This window comes from Salvia hispanica, chromosome 4 (genome assembly GCF_029641045.1).
Source record: "Salvia hispanica isolate PSC_SH4W2 chromosome 4, Shi_PSC_v1, whole genome shotgun sequence".
NCBI lineage: Eukaryota > Viridiplantae > Streptophyta > Magnoliopsida > Lamiales > Lamiaceae > Salvia > Salvia hispanica.
This window is the reverse complement of record NC_142695.1, coordinates 50,695,416-50,709,811: the sequence shown is the minus strand read 5'-3', so window position 1 is coordinate 50,709,811 and position 14,396 is coordinate 50,695,416.

Genomic DNA, 14,396 nt, shown 5'->3' with positions numbered 1-14,396 from the left:
CTACTCAAAATATACTTCACAACGATTAATCATAATAAGAAGTAATAATAAAGTTAGACGCGAAACCTATATATATGTAGATCGATTTTCTAAGTCTTAGGGTAATAAAAAGTCGGGGTGTTACACTTACTCTACACAGCCAAACACTCAGAGATTTGATTATCCATCGTATAGTTGGATTGAAAGTGGACCAATATACAATGCTGAAAAGTTCACTACTAAAAATTTCAGTATATTCAATATGAAGATAAACACTATAATGAGATAACACGGTAAGAGTTTCAATTTTTAACTAATTATTTTCACTATATTACTTTATCTTTAACAACATCTGTTTACATAAATTGAAAATTTTCTATAAACATATAAAACTTAATATTTGTTATTCAGAATATAACAGCAAAACAAAATTTCATCTAAAACAATAGTAATATTTATGCGAATAAAGACAAACTTTCCATAAAGTGTTCAACACCTCCAAATATGCAAAAATAATATTATAAAAAGTTTACTTTACAAACTATAAATTCCATTTCATATAAAAAAAATCTTTCATATAAAAAATATATACTACATTTAAATAATAGCTTACAAACTATATTACAAAATATTTCATATAAAAAATATATACTTAATTTAAATCATATACAAAAAATATTTCATATAAAAAATATTTATAACAATTTAAATCATAGCTTACAAACTATTCTACATACATATACATTATTTTAAAATCAATCATGACTCTGTCACCGATTGACATATTCTCTCAAACAAATAATAACAAAGTTCAAACTATATTTTCTTACATCATCCGTGCTAATACATGATACAATAATTCCAATTTCAATCTATATAAATACAAAGATACCAAGAGTATCAAAAAAAATAAGGTGTTATAATCCGATGTTTGGATTTACATCAATGGGTGGCAAGATTTTGTAAATCCATGTTTGGATTTACATGAACATGATGCTAGATTAATACTCCCCCCGTCCGCAAATAGGATTCCCAACACATTTCGTCACGCGTTTTAATAGGGAGTAAAAATCTTAATAATGCGAGATGTAGTCCCACGCACTATTACATTAAACAACACCGCAATATTATTTGAGCTTGTCTACCAACTTCTACCTACAAAATAAATCCACTTTTCATCATCCTCATGAAAATACACACCACCTACATAATAAGGCTAAGACACCGCCTCCAACTCCACTTCCAAAACTAAAATGAAGACTAAATTAATTTTAAAAATACCTAAAATTTCCAATGCCGCACATTCCGAAAAGTGAATGATTCTCATCTGAAATTTCATCCTTCTGATACCTAACGATACGTGCGTATCATCTCCATCTAACATTGAACCATAAAAACTTTGAAGCAAATAAAAAATATTGTTACTGTGAGTCGATTCAATATTTATTACAATAGAAGAAGAGAGACAACACTAAAGAAATTGTATTTTTGGGTGTCCTCACTCCTCACCACATACGCATGGCTCATTAAATAAGCAACCTTCTCAAAAAATATAACAATTTTTCATTTAATTTATGTATTCCAAAGAATGTGAGTCATCTCATTATTTAGGCTTTTGAAAAACCATGAACAGACCTGACAAGATTCCTCACCATAATTCAAACTGAAAAAGCTGAAAATATTCCTCAGCATATGAAGTGCCATCATTATGAATGTGTAAATTTAATTTATAATTTTCTCCACAAAAGTTAGTTATTCATTAAACATTATTATTATAAATATTTTTTTACTACATTAGAATTCAAGAAAGATAGGATTACATCCAAATGGAAGAATGTGCTTGGATGAATGATGGAAACAATTCCTGAACGATCAGAGGTTAAATTATGCAGATTTCTTGACTTTTCATTTGATCACAAGCAATTTCTTCTTTGTGAGAATATTTGATGAATCAGGACGTGCTAAAGTATACCAACAATAACATTAAATTTTTAACTTTGTCAACAAAATTTTTAACACACCATGCTTTAATTACTCATTTATAAATTCAATAGGCCAAGAAATGGACGACACTTCAACTTCACATTCTACTGTTTCACATTCTTCAACATTGAATTTTACAATGGCGTCTAATGATGCTATTGTGGTTAATGGTAATCCTTTTTCTTTTTTTTTTTGTTATCTAGGGCTGAATTTTATTTGTTTATTTTTATATGATGCGATGATATCTATATTTCAATGCTGTTGATATATAGGTGTTAAGCTTTCTGCATTGGAATATTTTAATCAGGTTATCTCAGTTTTTATTTATTTATTTTTCACCGTTTTTCTCAGTTTTTTTTTGTTTAAGCTTTCACCGTTTATAACGTATGGTTGTATGTACTGTATTGATAATCTAAAACGAACAACAAAAATAATAATAACAACTACTGTTCAAAATGATAAAGAAAACTATAAAAATATCTTAAAGAATAATTATGTATACTATAAAAAATAATTATGTATTCTATTAAAAAACCTTGAACAGAAGATGACGGAACCATCAGATCAACAAATAACACTATTGACATTCACATCCAATCCATCTGCACCTCACCGTTTCAGAAAATCAGTTTTTTTCATATCTAAAATCAATTGTTTCAAGAATCAAGCAACAATTGATATTTGGTAGGCAAGAATAAACTTTTTTTCATAACAACCAATGCGTACAAAAATATACATATATAAAATAAAACAACTGCACCACATTGAAAACATAACAAAATATAAAACGAATCAACAAATATTAATGACAAATATTCGAATCATTATTAGACAACTAACGATTGACAATTCCAATTTTTACATCGAAACTACCAAAATCCAAAATATACATAATAGACCATAATGTTCAATACATTATGTAATCAATATATCATGGAATTTAAACTACAATAAATACTGGAATTAAATGTCTAACATCAACATGATATCATGAAATACGTTACATTATAAGAAATTATTCAAACAACACAACTGACTCAATAGAAAAAGGAAGAAATACAGTATAAACACCTCACTCATAAATACATATAACTATAAAAAAATAATAACACAATTTGTTTAAAAATAGAACCTAAAATATATAAAAATCCACTATCAACAACTAAATCAATGCAAAAAGGAAAATACACTATCAACAACTAAATCAAAATTTTGCATACACTATCAACAACTAAATCAATAAATATATACAAACACACTATCAACAACCAACTCAATAGATACACACAAATAAACTATCAACAGTTCAACAACATACTAATACTATCTACTTAAAAACATGACTTCTGAATCTATTAAAACAAACAACGAAAATTAATACTCATAATCTAAATAACAAAATCTATCCAATACTCACAATCAGTAAAATTTTTAATTTATGTCAATCAGCAATAAATGCAGTACCAATTACTGCAAATAATATCAGTTTTGCATTAATTGGCAATTATCAACATTTCTGCGCAAAGATAATTATTACAAATTTAACATACACATATAAACTAATGTATACATACACACATATAAACATTCTATCATATATTTTAAATTAAGCAAATCTCGAACAACATGTCAATCAACAATAAATGAATCCACCTCAAAAACAGTGATTTAGATAATCTATGCAAAATCTTGACAATATCAACTTTCTGAGCAAATATAATTATTACAAGTTTAACCAATGCATATAAACTAATGGATGCATATACACATCTAAACATTTTATCATAAATTTTAAATTAAGCAAAAATCTTGAAAAACACGTCAATCAACAACAAATGAAACCACGTCAAACAACATTAGCTAATTAGGTGCTAGACCCTAGCCCTATGGATTACTAAACCCTTAGGGGAAGGATTTAACTTCGATCAATTAGTGAACACTATCATAAGGTTATAACTCATACCAATAAGGTAAAACATAAAAAATTACAAAAATCCAAAATAAATAACTTGATGACTAATTTCACTACATAAATAATCTCAAAAAACCATACAGTTTTGTGGAAATTTAAATTTAATACATACAAATACCTCTAAACAATCAACATTAAACACTATAAAAAAATCGACGCAAAAACCTAATAACTACAATCAAAATAAAGTTTGATAACATTTGAATTATAAGTATTAGTTAATGTAGTATTTTACGCATAAAATTACATACAAAAAAATAATGTATAAAACTGTAAACAAAATTCGCTAATTAGGTGATAGACCCTAGCCCAATGGATTACTAAACCCTTAGGGGAAGGATTTAACTCGGATCAATTAGTGAACACTATCCTAAGATTATAACTCATACCAATAAGTAGATGCTACACACTACAATCAAGGACTACTAAACCGCAGAGTTTTGTGTGTATTAACAAACACAAATATGCATAACAATTTCTATGTTACTCGAATATTATTATTTGAACATCCACTGATTATTCAACATTTCACATATTATACAAATGCTTTATTACACAAAGACACAGATACTAATCACTCAATAATAAAATAAAATAATATGCATGACAAAAACAATGTTATTTTATTATCTTAACTTCAAATAATTATTTAACATTCGAAAAACTGTACAACTGTTACTCAATATTTCACTATCTATCTGCCCTATATACACAATGTAACGACTTTACACAGTTAATCAACTGTCAGAGACATCTTCCAAACTCAAACTACGTTTTCGGAATGTTAAACCATTTCCATCAACCATCTCCATCTCCATCTCCAACCATCTCCACCTTCACTCTTCAAATTGTCTCTCCATCAAAATCGTTCTCAGCTCTTCATACAAAAACCACACTGAAAAAATAGCGAACAACTGCCTAAAACTTGAAGACGATTACTGCAAAAGAAGTGAAGATATTGTTAAAACAATAAAATAAAATTCTTGAAAAAAACGAAGAGGAGACAATAATAAAATACAGACAATGGAACAACAAAGATCTCAACTTTATAATCTGCAAAACAAAATATCATCAGCGTAAAATGAACTAATCAAAACACTAAAACCCAAACGATGAAACAACAAATATTTCACCTTTACAATCTGCAAAATAAGAAACCATCAGAAATTAATGAACTAATGAAAAAAAATAAAAACGAAACAATACTAAAACAGAAACAATGAAACAAGAAAGATTCCACCTCTATAATCTGCAAAACAAAAAATCATCAGCATTTAAGGAAGCATTAAAACGAAATAAGAAAACACTAAAACAAAAACGTGAAAACACACAGATATTACCTTTACTATCTGCAACATAAGAAATAGTTAAACAAACAGCGTTATTCGGATTAAAAGAAAATAAGAAGAATAAAAGACATATAAAAGCAACAATAAGGGAATAGAGAGAGAAATAAGAATCTGCAGCAAGAGTATTGTTTGCAATGACAACTGTTATTTATAGAGAAGTTTCTATTATGAAGGTGGGAAAACCGCCCTTTTCATTGGGGGGAAAACCCTCTCTTTTTTTGGGGGGGAAAACCCACCCTTTTTTTAGGGAAAACTCGATTTCAAAGCTTTGACCAATAGTTAAAATGACCAATAGTTATATTGAATAATAACCTAAAATAAAATCTTGATTGGGTGATTGATTTACAAACAATCAAATATAATAAAAAATTAGATAATAGCATCATTTTTAATTACCAATAGTTAATGATCCCACCAATAGATAATTTTTAACTATTGGTCAAAGCTTGGAAGGTGGTGGGGTCATTCTAACTTTTGGATTTTTTATTATATTTGATTGTTTGTAAATCAATGACCAATAGAGAAGCTTTTTAGAAGATGTTACAACTATACAATGAATTTTAGGTAATTAATTGTAGGTATAGTTATTGATATTTAAAATAATCTATTGAACTAATAGTATGATATATTGAATAATTATTAAAAATTAGTATTTTATTATGATGGATGGTAAAAAGAAAATATAATTTTTGAAAATGCGAGAAGCACATGTTCTTAACTCTTCTATTTAATATTTTAAATATATATAGTTAATATTTTATATTTCATATAGAATATTACATTGAAAAAAAATTATTGCGGAATGTTGTTAAATTGTAAACTATGTTACTAAATCGGTACTACAACCTAGCCCTATGGATTACTAAACCCTTTGGAGATGGATTTAACTTCGATCACATAGCAAACGCTATTTTATTGAGTCCATACTATACTCTAACCCCATGTACTACTAAACCCTTGGATTGTTGGATTTACACTTCAACTCTGGCGCGATGCGCAACTGGCGATATTTTTAGTAATTAAATAAGTACATAATCATGTATTATTGATACATGTGAACTTTAGAATCAAATCGTTATATGCTCCATCCATCTAATGAAATATTGTCTAAATATGCAATCCCAGGACGATGCACTGCTTTATTAATTGAATAAGTATATACTTAAGTATTGTTAATAACGTTAAATTTTGATATCACTATATATTATTAAGATTAATTTTTTATCCACAAAAATAAACAATTAATGATTTAAATGAATAGAGAAAAAGAACTCGATATTTTAATTGGAATGAAAAACATGGTTAAGTGTATTAATTGAAGAAAGAAAGTTTTCAAAAAAGATCAAAGTATCATCTTATTTGGGCAAACTAAAAAGAAAAATGTCATCTTAAGTATGTGATAAAATTTACTAAAACTAATACTCCTACATGGTCATAATTAAAATTTTAAAACTAATACACCTACATAGCCATAATTAAAACTTTACTAAAACTAATACCTTCAATTTACTAAAACTAATATTCCCACATGGCTATAATTAAAATTTACTAAAACTAATACCTTCAATTTACTAAAACTAATACTTCTACACGGTCACAAATTGAATTTCAAATTATCATTTATTAATTCAAGTGGGGTTTAGTTAATTCTTAATTATTTTTTGCCCAAAACATGTTAGCCTTGCTCAAATTCACTTTTAGGGCTGCATTATTCACTATATAACCCAACAGCACTATTCAATTCCTCCCAGCGGCACTTTTCAATTCCTCCCAGTGGTGCCTCTCTTTCTTAGTTATTTCTACCTCTTTCACGCCACAAATTTTACTCTAAATTTCTTGAATTTGTTTTGTTTACTAAGAATATAGAATGCATATGATGTGGAATGTTACTCCATATATAAAAATTAAAAGAATATGGAATGCAGATTATAAAAAGTAAATTGTCCATTGTACAAAATAAAAGTTTGATTGATTGACTGATTACAATCTATCAAAGACAATAAAAAAGTCCAAAAGTTACATCATTATATAGCTTCTTTAAAAGATTTTTGAATAAAACCTAAATAAAATGCAAATGTATACATTGAGCCAAATTGATTAAATTTATATACTCAATATATATTAGTACGTGGAACGATATTTAATTTACATGATCATACCTGATATAAAGTACATAGCATTACACTAAAGTAACAAATTTTTACTTGTTTTCTTAATTAATTTCTGACAAAATTTAATAAGCCATATTTAAACGATTAAAATCTAAAAAATAAATTAATTGCATCAAATAGATTAAATATTATAAAGAAAAGAGAGTTTCATTGCATCAAATAGATTAAATGATTTGCGATGAAAATAAGAAATAAAGTTGAGGAAGAAAGGGAAAAAAAAAGAGAAAAGAAGAATAAAATTGACTCTATATTATCGAAATGAGGGATTAACTAATTAAACAAAAAAATGTGTATTTTAAATTAAATAAATGAAATGTTCGATTATTTAAATATTAAAAACAAATATATCTAATGGAAACTTGAATATAAATGAATTTGTTATTTTTGGATTTATTTTATGAACTGCCACTGATCTAGGTCCTAATTATTTTTCGTATAGTACATTTGACTTAATTTTTAAATTCAGAAAAATATTCACTATCCTTGATTCTAGAATTAAGAAATGTTTGTTGTTGGAATGAATATTTATAGGGCAACTTCTAGTTGAGTTTTGGCTCTTAAAATTCAAATTTTAAATTTTTAGCTCTGAAAAATGATTAAATTTTCCTCTCATTGTTTGAGAGGGAAAACCTGCTTTTTTTTTAAAGGGGAAAACCTGCTCTTTTTTTAGGAGGGAAATTCCTCCCATTATTTTGGGAAAAAATTTGCTGCTTTTTTTTAGGGGGAAAACATGCTCTTTTTTTATGATGGAAATACTTGTTATATAGAAGCCACGCTCATTTTTTAGGAGAAAAAACCTTGTTATGTATAATTGGTTGTCTCTATATTCAATAGTTGATATTTAGCTATAGTTATGAGGAATAGGTGAATGAAAATGCATGATGATACATCTATTTGTCTTTATTGTCACATAAACTTTTAATCTCTTTTCTTACACATGTCAATTTTATGTCTTTTTTTTTTTTTACATATGTCAACTTTTTTTTCATTTTATCACACACTTCAACTCTCTATACGTAGTAATCAACAACTATTGTCATACTCTTAAAACAAAATAAATACTCCACGTGATAACATAACATGATACATATATGATTAACTAATTAACCTATCACAAGTCTAAAAACAAATACGTATATTAGTATTTAATTAGCCCAGCCCACTAACTATATTCTACTATTAATTTAAACCTAATCTTCTCTCTTTGCAACGCTGCTATCTTCTTTCCCTTCTCTGTTTTTTTCATTTTCTTCTATGGCTTTGCATCTCAAAGTTTTCTTCCTAAGTTCTTCAACCATCTACAACTCTCCAGATATGTCTTTGCTTCCATTTGGAGGCGAAATGAGCTCATTAGGTTGGACAGAAAATATATATATTAGTACCAATTAATATTATACTGGATTAACTATTGATTGCTGAAACCTTTTTTTTAAAATTTATTTACTTTACAAAAATATCGGATTTTAACTTAGGTAACATGTTAAAGGTATTAATTATTAATGGTTGAATTTGACTTTTAAAGAATTGCGTCTAATGTAACTTCTAAATAGGAATATGTGTGCAACACAATTATATAAATTACATTATATTTATTATAATAAAATATTCATCTAGATTTACTACGTGGAACTTATTTCATTTTTAGAACTCCACGTGTATGTGTATATGTTAAAATGGCTTATATATAAAATGCAAAGAAATCACATCATATATGTATATACGTACACCTACGACATTTTAATTAACAACTAATTAAATATTCAATTTTTTTTAACATATACCTAATTTATTATATTAATCTCTTAAAATATATTAAATGTTCTCTCTATGGCTATCGGATGATGTATTTATATATATTGAGGTAGGGATGTTACAAATATAATACTAAATGTTCTCTCTATGGCTATCGAATGGTGTATTTATATATATTGGGTTAGGGATGTTACACTAGTTTTCCCCTTTTTTATCGCTCCAAGAAATCTCTCCATTTTAGAGAGGAAAAACCCACATTATTTTTGAGAGGGAAAACCCACATTTTTTTTTAAGAAAGTCTACTTTTTATTTGAGTGGGAAAAGCCTCGTATGCCATGAGTTTCATATGCATACAAAATGTATTGTATATATATAAATGATGTGATGTTTAGTCAGCTTTAGAAATTTAAATAATAGTACTATTATTTGCTGGTTTTAATGCAGTAAGATGGTGAGGTTATTTTAACTATTGGTCAAAGCATAGAAGTGTGGTGAGACTTAAGAGTAACTATTAATATTATAATATCACATATTGCAATCCATGTTAACAGCGATAATATTAATTGCTATTATTATTAGATTATATCAACCTTGTAATTGGAAAAATATACTCCCTCCGTTTCATAGTAGTAGAGTCATTTTGCCATTTTGGTACGTTCCATATAAATAGAGTCATTTCCCTTTTTAGTAAAAGTCAACACATTTTTCCACACCTACTTTACACTCTCTTAACTTTTTTCTCTCTTCATCTCTCTATCTTTTTAATTTTCCACTTTATTTTTCCTACTTAACTCACTTAACACAATTTTTTTTAATCTCCGTGTCGAAAAGAAACGCTTACTATGGAACAGAGGGAGTATTACGTTTACAAAATATGTTATTTATAATTAATGTTATACTTTGATTTTTCTAAGCAGTGGGAGATGGCGGCGAAGAATTAGAAATTGCATGTTTTTTTCAAAAAAAATTACTCTATTTTAAGATTTTACTGTATAATTTTTATAATAAAATTTAAGTTTGAAACTAATTATCATATGCTACTATAGTTCAAAAAACAATAATTGGTAAAACTGATTTATGAAATTATATTAAAATACATTTTATATTTTTAATATAAATTGATAATATTAAAATATAATATGAAAATGTATAGTGTCACAACTGTAAGTTATTATTGACTTCAACTTTAGTACGTATCATATAACAGTAAAAAAAATTTAAAAAAATTAAAGTTTAATCATAAATCAATTTAAAATAATTATTGAAAAAAATTAATAAAAGAATAACTCTGGAAAAATGTTAAAATCGGATTAGAGAATAAAATCGGATTAGAGAAGAGAAATTTAAAAAAAAAACACAATGATTAAATAGAAAGAGTAATATCATGAAGTTATTAGGGCATTGAATGAGATATCTATACATATATAAAAGGCGAGTTTTGGCTTTATTTTAAATATTTTTAAATTATGGGCTTCAGTTTGAATATTTAAAAATTTTAGACCAGATTTGTAATAGATCAAAATATTGAACACCAAACTGATTCAAGCGTTTTACGAAGTAACGTGCTAACGTATATATACATTGAAGAATTTCAATCATTAATTCATTATAAATTAATTCACAAAAGTTATACTCTGTATATGAGAAGTTTGTTGGATGCGTCAGGCGTTAGTTTCATTTTATTTTATTTTATTTTGTACATTAATTTGTTTGACATTAAGAAGAAATTAAGGAGGGGTGGAATATTTGATGAGGCCGTTACGGGTGTTTCTCATCCAAATATTGATGCCATTTATTATTTGCTAGAAATTTGATGTTGTATTTCTATTGATTTAACGAAGGATTGCAACTTTTCTCCCATTATGCGCACGTTGCCTTCATTAAATACAAAGTTGTATTCAATCTTATTAGTAACGTATATATTTATATACAATAAAACTAATTCAATTTCAGTCTTTGTATAATTTATATACACAAAACGCCTATCATAGCCTGCCCCTAAAACCCTATTTTCTCTCTATAAATAATCTTTCACCCAACACATTTATTCAATCAAAATTCCATATTTGTGGTAGTAGTGACGGTGTGGAGAGTGATATGCCTTCGAATGAGTATAGCAGGATCAGTAGCAGAGGATTTGAGAAGAATGGAAATTAGAAAGTGAGGCGCATCTTTTATAATTTACAAAATAATTCTAGAATTAGTGTAAATTCTTGGACTACATTATGATTGTTAATCATAAACGATAAACATACGTTTGTTTTTTGAGTTTTCAAATATATAGTATTTGTTCAGCTTCTAGAGTCCATGATCTCATTTTACATTATTGCATGTATTTATTCAGCTTCTAGAATTAGTGCGAAAAATTAATTCATACCCTAAATAATGTCTATTTATTAAGAAGTTTATTTTCTTCTATTTTATTGATTTTATGTTTCGGTTTTCATGCAATGAATTGAGTCATCTTATTCAAATTACAATAATATTCTTTAAGATCAGTATATTTTGATTAATTTGAATTTTTTTTATTAATTTATGGCAGTATAATTTTTATGGTATTGAAGAAGTCACAATCTCATTTTCATTATTATACAAACCCCACTAATTTTATTCTTATTAATAATATATATTTGTACTATGAGACGGTCAATGACAGGGTGAGGATTAAAAAATTATCATACACCACGTAATAAAGCAAATCAACACTCTTACTAATGCAATAATATGGCAGTTACAATTCTTATTACAATTGCAGATGGATATGTAAATGCCCCTATAATCATGCTCTCAATTGTAGATTTAATTTTGCGGGGAATGGCTAGGGGTGGGAATACGGGTACTTAAACCCGAAAATCATCTAAACGTCTATCCAAAATCCGATCTGATATATTTTCGGTTACTCCAATGCCCACCCCGGGTATCCATACCCGACATATCGGGTATCCAAATACCCACTCTTTATATGTGTTAATAAATAAAAAAATCAAAATTTATTATATTAATATAAATATAGAAATATTTTTAAAAATTGACTAATATCTTTAAACATATATCAAAGGAGGGTTTTGAGAATATTTATAGAAATGCCATTTTAATTAAAAAGCTTTTTATTGATTAAAATTATTATTATTAATAGAATTTTTAGATATTGCAGTTATATGAACGTGGTTTTAAAGGTAAAAAACTGCTACAACGTGGAGTGCTAATTGAATGCATGTAATTGTTGTAATATAAATTCAACCATTGGTACTTTTGGAAGCTTATATTTTTATATTGTTAGCCTATTTCGCAGGATACAATAAGTTTATTGATGCATAGATGTTGTATGAGTATAATTTTAATGTAGGGTTACATTATGTGCTTCTATGATTTATGGTGGAATTTTAAACGTTTAGAAAATTTATGCTAATCTTTAGTTTTTGTTTATATCATTGTGGAGTTAATTTTTTCGTGTGGTTCTGTGTTTTTTTTCATTCCAGGGCGAATTGCATAAGAGAATGAGTAGAGGGTCGTGGACGAAAGTCGACAATGTGGTGGTATATCTGTGTTACTGCCGCCATACTCCTATTCAATTTTGCATGGATTTAGTCTTTCTCAATATTTATATTAGTATTATTAGTCTGATTAATTATAAATTAGATTTATTAGTTATTGGAATGAACTATTGGCATTCACCAAATTTAGGTTTCTCTATATTATTTGCCAATTATATTTTTGTTTTTGTTATTAGTCCTCACTAATTTATATATTACCACCATTTTATTTATTTTTTTCATACTTTAATAATTATAAATTTTCTTTTCAATAGTAATCATTAAATTTTCAGTTGTCATTCTATTTATATATTATTAATTTTGTAACATATATTTTATTATTTAAATTTTGAATTATATATGTATTTTATTACAGTTATAAGAGGTGCAACAAATGGCTCTAAGCAAACCGAGTCATTTTATCTTCAAGTGTTGTTGGAAAATGAAAAGAGCAGTAAAATTTTGACGATTTTAGTTTGTGAAGACGATGCTACTGGTTCTTTAAATTCTAAAATTAAGTGTATAATAATTGACGGAAGTGGATTATAGGAGTTTTAGTTGGAGTAGTGGCTATTGATTACAATTGGAAGTGGACCGATGGATGTTTTATTTTAGTGGGAATAGTGACTCTTAATTAATCTTGGAATGTGGTTTACAAAGATTTTAAAAATACTCCAAATCCAATATACTAACAAATACATGTATATTATAGTGAAATAATTGGTGAGTGGCTAATCATAAAATAGATATAAATAACTATCATAATGTTAATAATAATATGTATGTATATTTTTGCCAAAATCACCTATCAATATATTTGTGTGTTATTTTTTTTCTTTATTTGATTTTATATTTTTTAATAATTCTATTTTATTTTATATATTTATAATTTCACATTTCATACAATAATATTTTTATGAATTTATAACATCATTTTACATTATAAAATAAATTTAAATAAAAAAAATGGATCGATGCATCGCACGTGGGTTATACTAGTTTTATTTAATTTTCGAGGCTTGAATGCTAGTACTAATTTCTTTAAGATTCTCTCTCCTCTTTGTTTACGATTTTCGAGGCTTGAATGCTACTGTTTCACCTGCAAAATTTGATTATCATCCTTCTTATACTCCTATTTCCTTTCAACCACGTTATTCCTCCTGTACTCAAATTCTTCTTATTTTGGCATTTCTTGAAAACATTTTTTCCTTCGTCTCTATTAGTTTAGATTGAATGAAGGCTGCTATTAGCATAGAGTGTGATTGAGAAATATATTGGTTGTTGAAGAGAAAGAACAGATTTTAACAGAGATTTCAGCCGGAGTTCAAATGCAGAAATCATGAATGATTCTCTTGAGAAAATTATTTTGTTTAAAATTTAAATCTCTCTTGTATAAGTGAAATGTTACAGTAAAAAGTTAGCATTTCGTTTTCTTAAATTTTAGGAAAAATATATAGCAACCATTTGGTGAAACTAATTCCACATGAATTGTAAGAATAATTTGACATTTATTTAACTGTGGAAAGCATGCTCTAATGGTGGAAAAACTGAATCGTAAAGTGTAGAAATAGGTTAAGGAGAAAGAGGGGGTGAGGAAGAAGAAAGTTGCAATATGAGGGAGATATTGCAGGAGATCGGTTCTATGATATCCAAATTT